Here is an 8,994-nt window from a genome sequence, read left to right as displayed (position 1 = left end):
TAATTATGCATACAATGTAAATTACACAAATCAACTTTGCTTGTGCTTCCACTTGTTTCTCAAAATTTCTTACTATTATTCTGAGTTTCACAGTCATTAACCATCATTCTCTGATACCTATAGGGCCATCAGCATTCAGCATTCAGTAAATTACTTGGTCCCTAATTTGTACCTATATCATCAAAACCAACCAATATTCTCCATTCTTATAGCCCTACACATTGTCATATGGAGAGAGATTAAAAGACTTGAAATTGGCAAAAGTATTGAAATAAACCTGAATAATGTCTTCCTAATTGGAATAGAGCAAAAATGACTATCTTTCATCTAAAAGTTTGAGAGGAGTATTGAAATTTAATGTTGCAACACCCTTTATGCTTGTAGTACCGTCAAACGGGGTAAATCGGGATGCGCATCCCACATTTTGTAGAAATGTTGTAGCAGCGTAACTAATCAAAATATTGCAAAACTAAAAATAGTGGCATAAACTGCAACATTTTTACTATCTATTATGTATAAAGCTAGTCAAGAAATCAAACATTTACTATCTCTAAAAAATCGCTGAAAAAAAGTGTGAAAAGTGCGATTTTGGAAAAGTACCTCTGCCAAGGTGTGGAGCAAGAAAAATATTTGCCGTATTAAAAAAATTTTACTTACATAAAAGTTGCACCCAGGTGTCAGCTTGAAAAAATAATTGACAGAATTTGCCTATCTCATTAAAAAAAATGGCAGCCATTTCCGCATGGTGAGGCTACTAGGGACACCCCCCTGGGAAAATTAGGGACATCCTTAAAATGCATTTACAGTAGAACCTCAGTTAGCAAAGGTTCCAGTTAACAAAAATATTGATTAACAACAAAGAATTTTGATTACATTTACATTGCTCAGCAAAAAAATTCACTTATCAAAAAATTAGTGCATCATCGATTGTCACAAAATTGTACATAGAATGCTATATATAGAATTGTGCACTGGGCCTCATAGAATGAAAAGTAATTGACCTAAACTATGATTTATCTCTCCAAAACATATGATGGTTGTCACTAAAACATTATTATTGGTTTCAGGTATGTTTTTCACAATCTTTTTTGCTATAGTGAAATCACTTGACTCAATTAAAATTATGCAAAATTACAAACCATCCTGTAAGCTTACAGATACAGAAGAAATGTTAAATATCTGCTGATATGAAGCTTGCAGTGGACAAAGTCATTGTCAATGCTCAATGGCATGTCCATGGAGACAGTAATATCACATTAATAATACGGTAATTAATGAATATGGTAATATAATATCAATAAAGGAAAAACAAGTAAAAATCACAGAAAATGTCATTTATTTTACATCTACATCATCTAAAATGAAAGGAGGACTTTAAAGTACTGTTAGTAATGGATGAGTACACTCTGCATGCTCCAAACGTTTTAAAATTAACTTTCATTGCAAGTGTCCGGGATTACCCCATTTCCAGGGGTAAATCGGGACGGTTTTATTTTGCGTCTGGCACCTTACGAATAGCATATGGGATTTTTTTGAAGATACCATTGGATAGCCCTCTTAAAGAGCTATAAAATGAGCCTAAACTTGTTTCTGAAATGTTTCATGGTAAGAAGTTATTAACAAAAAACGCTCAAAACCGTCCCTTTCTACCCTGTTTGACAGTACATACATTCAAAAGACACTGGTTGCCTTTTGCATCAGATCTGAACACCAAATAGAAAAAAAATTTCTTCTGCTACCACCAACCCAGTAAAGCTTGCTATTAGCACCAACTGAAACTCATCTGCTAGGAATGGACAGGACTATAGACTTTCACTGTTGTAATAAAGAACTAAAGTGTCACATCACAGCAGATGTAATGTGGTCAGGCTCCAATGAGTGTTGTCAACTTGTCAGTTCCTATGTAATAGCCAGTACGATTGAGCTGCTGTTCTATGATGCAAGTGCAATGTTCCGTTCTGTTCAAAATCTAAGTTCACTATTAAATATTACTTCTGTTACTATTATGTTCTAGTGTTCTGTATTCCATTTATTAGGATTTTCCATTAGTTGTTATTCTTCCAGGCAACTGGGCATTTGTGGCATAAAGCTTTAATTGCCCAAGTTTATTTGATGCAAAATTCATCATGGGAATTTGAGAATTCATGCTATTCGTCAGTAGTTCTTCACTTATTGAACTACTCAACCCATAATGGTTTTATCTGGCACAGACTATCATGCACACACTAAAAATGGCTCAGGTGGTGAACAAGAGAGCCACTGGAAGAGAAGGCATGTTGGGTAGCCACAGTGGCCGCCACCTCCATGAAATTGTCAAACAGATTTTTTTTCTGCTAGATGAATTATAACCTATTTAATTGTTGACAAAAAGGCAAGATAATGCCAGTATATTATAAACTTAACAAAAAATGTCGCTTTGGAGCTGCAAGATTTCAGTATTGCAAAGATTTTTTCCAATCTTGGGTCTCTCCACATTGGCAGCTTTGTCCAAAGCAGGCTCAGTAGCAGCTTCTATCTTGACCTTACATTTCAACAGGCTGGGAAGGCTTATGAGTGAAACCCACTGTCATAGTGAGCACTGTCATTGACTGCCTTGACTTTGCAGCTTTGACACATAAATTAATTAAAAAAAGGTGCAATCAGTGTCTTGATTTGGTATCAAATGACCCAGATGAATGGCTAGTTTTTTTAACATTTTTTACACCTTATTGCCCAGATCTTACGTTAAGGGAATGCATAGGAAAACAACCTTCAAAATCTTGTTAGAAGTTTCAAGAGCATTACTTACAGTCAAATGGGGTAATAAGGGATACTTTTTTTATTTTTGTTGATAACTTCTCACCATGAGGCATTTTATAAACAAGTTTAGGCTCATTGTAAAGGTCTTTGTGAGGGCTATTGTATGGCATCTCCAAAAATTTGTTATATGCTATTTGTAAGGTGCCAAAAGCAAAAAAAAGGATACCAAATGACCCCATGGAATGTGATAGTACAGGACACTTGAAATGAAACTCAATTTTAAAACGTTTGAAGCAGGCAGAGTGTACTCATCCAGTAATAGCAGTACCTACTCCAAAGTCCTCCTCTCCATTTGTAGTGAAGATGACTCTTCTGCTTTTATCGGTTGGCTCCTAAGTATCTTTCTTAGCATCCACTGTATATGGCAAAACAAAGTGCTATCCAGTGTGAAGTTGATGCTATGCCTGCTCCTGGTCATAGTTCTGTTGAGTGTAGTTCTAGTAGTTCAACAGAAGGTGATGAGTCAGGGAGTAACGATCCAGTGGGTGATGAGTCTGCCAGCAATGAATCGTTGAGTGCAGTACAGCATGAAGTCTCTATTGCAAGTCATGCTTTTCATTCTGGTAATTTCAGTATTTCGTCTGGTAGTAAGTCTGAGTCGTTCCATGGGTTTCATGATGCACCAGCTGAGGGGGAGCTGGAGTTGCCATTGACGAGTACATCGTTGGGTGGTTCTAGACTGAGTTTGCCTGGTCGTTCAAGTTCATCCAAGCATTCCCTTGTTGGCTTATGTAAAGGTTGTCATTTCGAAACTCGTATTGACAGTGAATGTAATAGCAGTACAAATTTTTATGTAACTAGCGAAATGGAGTCTGATGTACCTGTAAGTTGTGATGTTGCAACTCAATCAATACTAAATTCATTGTTGGACCAAACATTGTCATCATCAATTTCTGATGGTTTTCTCAAAAAATTTACTATATCTGCCGCTGATTTAGAGGAAGATTGGGAGTTGTCCTCATTAGATTCCCAGTTTATGGTAGATGAATCGCAGGAAGAAACTGATGTTGAATGTTCTCTGTCACCTCGTACCTTAACAGCAGTTTTGGAAACTGCTTCCCAGGAAGTCATTGCTGATCATGCATCTTGCCACTAGTAGTAGTGAAGCTAGAAATTTTGATCATGCAACAGCTATAGGGGGTGATGAGGAATTACATGGGTTCCCGGCATTTGAGGAATCAGCGAGAAAGTTGGCACAGTTGATGTCAGTAGTTGAGACTTGCGTTGACAGTAAGCCTGATGGCAGGAATGATCTAAGAAAGAGAAAACTGACAAATGTTCCCATTCACTCAATTCTAACTCAATCGAGAGGACCAGTATCTGCTGAGGATATATTCATGTAATCAGTATTGACGTTGTAGAGTAATGCATATTTGCTATCTTATGAAGTTAATATTCGGTCTTGTATTGTTATTGTTGCGTGTTGTACATATTTTGCCAATGATTATGTATTTTATTCTATGCAAATTTTATTCCATTATTCAAGTTTAATTGATACTTTAATATGTAAATATATTTTTGTAATAAAGTTTGCCTTACACAGACCTTGGTCTTGTGGGGGGGGGGGTATGTTACCAGGGGTAATCTTAGGGCAGACCAAGCTCATGTGTTTCAGCTCACAATTGTCTATCATTCCACAAAATATTTAGGTCTGCAGTTTAGTACCATGCTCTCGTCATACTCCTATATATATTAAACTGTGACAGCAGCAAGAACGTTATGTCAAAGATGAAGATCTTGATCTCGCCTCTCAGACTTTTGTAAAACCGTGTTATATTTTTGCAAGATCATAAGGTAGGCATTAGCATGAGCCATAGTGGCAGAGGAGAACGTCTTTTTATTTTGGGGTCAACAAAGGTTTTCTGTAGAGAATTAAGCCTATGCTATTTCACAAAAATTTTGGAACGCTAATTTTAAATGGCAATTGTGCAACAACATTAAATAAAATAGATAATCTTATCACTTTCAACATTTTGTCAGACCAAGAATGATTCTGATTACTGACATGTGGAGGGCTGACACACGTCAACTAATCTTCATCAAATGCGGCTTGAGAGAGTTTTAACACCTAGATACTCACCTGACCAGAGCAGGATGCGCACTGAGACTGAATTGCTTACACACCAACAGCAGAGCTGCAGCTAGCCCTGTGGACAAGACATGCTGCGCATGTTTGCTTGCTCTAGCTTTGAAGGCTTTAGAATCAGTTTAATTCCAAACTATTCTGAACAAGATTTACAACCTGCTTCTCTAAACGACAGAAAAATAACACCATTTCTCGCTCCAAGAACCAAAGGAAAAAACGATCTGATTGAAAATTTCTTACCCTTTACGATGAGCTAAGAATTTTGGTGTTTTTCATAACTTTTATCAACAATTTTACAAAAACGCCAAGAGTTAGCAACTTCGCAGTTCAAGAATGGCTTTCCACGGCTTGAGAAATAGGCTTACGGCTTGAAAATTTGTTAATTCGTGGCGCAAAAAATCCAGTCGCAGCTCACAGAGTAGATGTTTTCCTCCCCTGGTCGGGATCAGATCCCAGCATAGTGCTGGTATTATGGTATCTTGATGCAGATGAAATTTTTTCAAATAAACACAGAAGAAACAACAATGGTCATCCAATACTTAGGTTAGATTGTCATGGATTTACAGCAAAAAAAAGTAATATTAACAATCAAGTTGACTGTTAAGTATGTAGCATACACTGGTATAAATTACAATAAAGATACACAAAATTCTAGTACAGTTGTACGAGTATATGAAGAATACTGTGATTATGTGATACAGGTACAGCCTACAGGTCAGATACAATCAATGAAGTTCAAAAACAATACAATACAGCACACAAAAATGCAATAATGATTGAATACACTTAGCTAATATACTCGTGGTATAAAGAAAAGTGCAATACAAATCAAGTTAGTGAATGAATAACCATAATAGTTTACAATATTATGTTTAAGCGCAAAAGAAAATAGTTATGTTGGTCACAGAGCACAATCTAAAGATGCTTGCCGTATGAACGCCGTGGACTCCCCATGCAGGAGCTTCTTCTTAGCAGGGGGTCCACACTGTGGTGGACATAAAGCCACAGGTCTACCAGATGGATGACCGCTGGGCCTGAGAGCTTGTTGCTGGTTAAGTTTTTAGCCTCTTAGTACAGGAAGCTAGTCTGTGCTCTATTAAGAGAGATCAGTTCTCTAGTAGATCAGTTCTCAACGATAACAGCAGGCAGAATATAAGTGGCAGTAATCAAACGTGTACATGGCCGCCATGCATGCTCGTGTACAGCTGTTGCATGGCAACCTACAGCTCGCCTAACCTGCCTGACTTCTATATGAATAAATTAAAAAATCAAAATATTTTCTGTTGTACATTATCATTAAGATTACCTCCCCCCAACAAATTACATAAATTCTACATTAATGCATCTTAAATTACGTTGTAGCTCTTGTCTTGGCAGTACATGACGTTGATAATCCAGAAGAAAATGCACTATTGTATCTGATGCATTGCAGGTGGTACATTGATCTGTGTTCATGTTGACTCTGTATAGATGGTTCTTGACACCGGCATGATCAATTCTGAGTCTTGCACCTGCGCTCTCTAACCTGCGGGACTTTAAGCAGAGCCAAGGGCGCAGTCTGGGTTCTGTCATGAGGTCACTCATGAATGTGCCATTCTGAGTGGGAGCAACAGTTGCTTTACAAGTCCTGGTCCAGTGCTTGTGTAACTTCTCCCTGATGACGCTGAGTGTTTCCTCTTCACTCAAGGTGCTCATGGCAGAAGAGAGATTTTGATGTCCCATATTAGCTGCCTGGTCTGCAACCTCATTTCCTTTTACCCCAGAGTGTCCTCACACCCATTGGAGTATTGTGGGCACTTGCCTTTTGTAGATGAAATCTTGAATTTTGTAGACATATTCTTTGTATGAGGGGTTTATAGTGTTCATGATTGCATATAAAGCTGACTTGGAGTCAGTCAGCAGGAGAATGTTCTGTGTGCTTAGCCTCGGGTCTACGTTGCAAAGATGCAGAGCCTTGACAATTGCAAAACGCTCTGAGCCAAGGACTGTGTGAGCAGCGTTCAGCTTCCATGGTAGTGCTGTGTAGAGTTGGTACATACATAGCTGCAGCTGTAGACCCATTGCTGAGTTTTGATCCATCTGTATATACATGCACATAGGAAGGGAAATTACTATTGCAAAAATCATTGAATATTCCCCTGTTGATGCCTGGAGGGGCATCACGGCTGCAGGTGCTTTGAGTGGAGAGATGGATTTGGGGTTCCAAACTGTAGTGCGGTGGTAATGGTGAAAAGTTAGATGTAGGTATTTTATGGAAGCTGGGCATGCTCAAGGCTTGTCTGAAGACTCCTGCTCCTTCTGGAAAAGTGACTGTTGTCTAAATTGTGAGTAGAGACACCCACTGCATGGCAGATTTCTTCCCCAGGTTTGCCCTGAGGGCAACGCAAGCTTTCAAGGTACCACTTGAGAAAAAGATAATCAAACCTGATCTCCAGAGGAGGTATATGAGCTTCAATTTCCATGGATGAAATGGGAGATGTTTTACGGGCACCAAGGTCAATTCTCAGTGCACTAGACTGTATTATTTTTAGCTTTTGTGTCTGTTTTACAGAAATGTCACCAATGTTAAATAGGATACGGCCGTACTCAAGTTTGCACCGGATGAAGCTGATGTACACTTGCCAAAGCAGGCACCTTGAAGCACCCCAGCTGCTGCCAGAGATGGCACGTAATGGTGCCAGTCTGCAGAGACCTTCATTCTTCAGATGAGAAATGTGTGCATGGAACTTAAGTTTTGGAGCATCAAAAAGAACACCTAGAACCCTTTGCACAGGCACACTGCTGATTGGTTGGTCTGAAATAAGTATGCTGACTGGTGGTATGATGCGTTTGTGAGTGAAGAGCTGGAGTGAGCATTTTAATGGGTTAATGGTAAACTGCCATTTCTTGAGCCACTCGCTTAGTGTATTTAGATAGCATTGCATCACATTCTGACAGTTGCCACAGAACTGGAGACAACAGCCAATGTAATATCATCTGCATATGATAGGACTTTTACTTGAGTGGATCTTGGCAGGTCGCTCAGCATTATATTGAAAAGTGTGGGTGAGAGCACAGTACCTTGGGGAAGATCCCTGTCCAGCTTCTGCCTCAAAGTATGGCATTCCCCAATTTGTACAGAGGGGGTTCTGTCTTTCAGGTAGTGGTATGTCCACTTGATCAGTTGGGAGTCCAGCTGTAGGGTGATCATCTTATAGAGAAGTCCATAGTGCCACACGCAGTCAAAAGCACCCTGAATATCAAGATAAACAACCAAGGTGTATCTTCCATCCACTGCTGCCGGTCTGATAGTATGGGTTAGTACGGCCAAAAGATCAATGGTACTTCTGCCACGACAATATCCTGTTTGAGTGGGAGGTAGTGCATGGTTGATTTCAATGTGGTGTTCTATCATTTTTTGTACAATTCTTTCCATGAGTTTGCCAATGCATTATAGCAGCGTTATGGGTCTGTAAGATTTGACCTGGCTTGGATCCTTGCCTGGCTTTAATATTGGGCAGATAACACCCTGCTTCCAAGCAGTTGGGACTGTTCCGCTGAAAAAGCTGGTGTTGTATAGGTTGAGAAGCTCCATTTTATATAGTCTGGGCTCCTGGAGAGAAAGATGTTAGCTATAAGATCACTGCCAGGTGTTGTATTTCTCAAGGATTGAATGCTTTTATGGAGCTCATAGAAGCTGATTTCAGGACACTGCGTCTCAAAAGTATGTGCCACAAAACTCTCCACTCTGTCAGTCACCTCCCTGTCAGCTGCTTGGTCGTCAGAAGAAGCAAAGTCGCTGGTAAAGTGCTCGAGAAAAAGTTCAGCAATTTCTTGATTTGGGGCAGTATGTTTTCCAATTGGAAAATTCCTGGAGCACTGCTTCCCACCCATGCTCTTGATAGTACGCCACACCTTGGAGGTAGCTGTTGTGCTGCCCAGGGTCTCGGTGAACTTAGTCCAGCTCTCCCTTTTCTTCTTTAGAGCCAGGTGTTTTGCAACTGCAACAGATCTTTTGTAATGAATCAAGTTTGAAAGGGTTGGGTGACTCCAGAGTTTGTTCTTGGCTTTTCTTCTGTTTCAACAGCTGCTTCACACTCCTGATCCCACCATGGGGTCTTTCGATTCAA

The sequence above is a fragment of the Hyalella azteca genome, unplaced genomic scaffold, assembly GCF_000764305.2.
Source record: "Hyalella azteca isolate HAZT.00-mixed unplaced genomic scaffold, Hazt_2.0.2 contig5577, whole genome shotgun sequence".
In the NCBI taxonomy this organism is placed as follows: Eukaryota; Metazoa; Arthropoda; class Malacostraca; order Amphipoda; family Hyalellidae; genus Hyalella; species Hyalella azteca.
The sequence above is the reverse complement of the archived record's forward strand: the minus strand, read 5'-3'. Positions refer to the sequence as shown.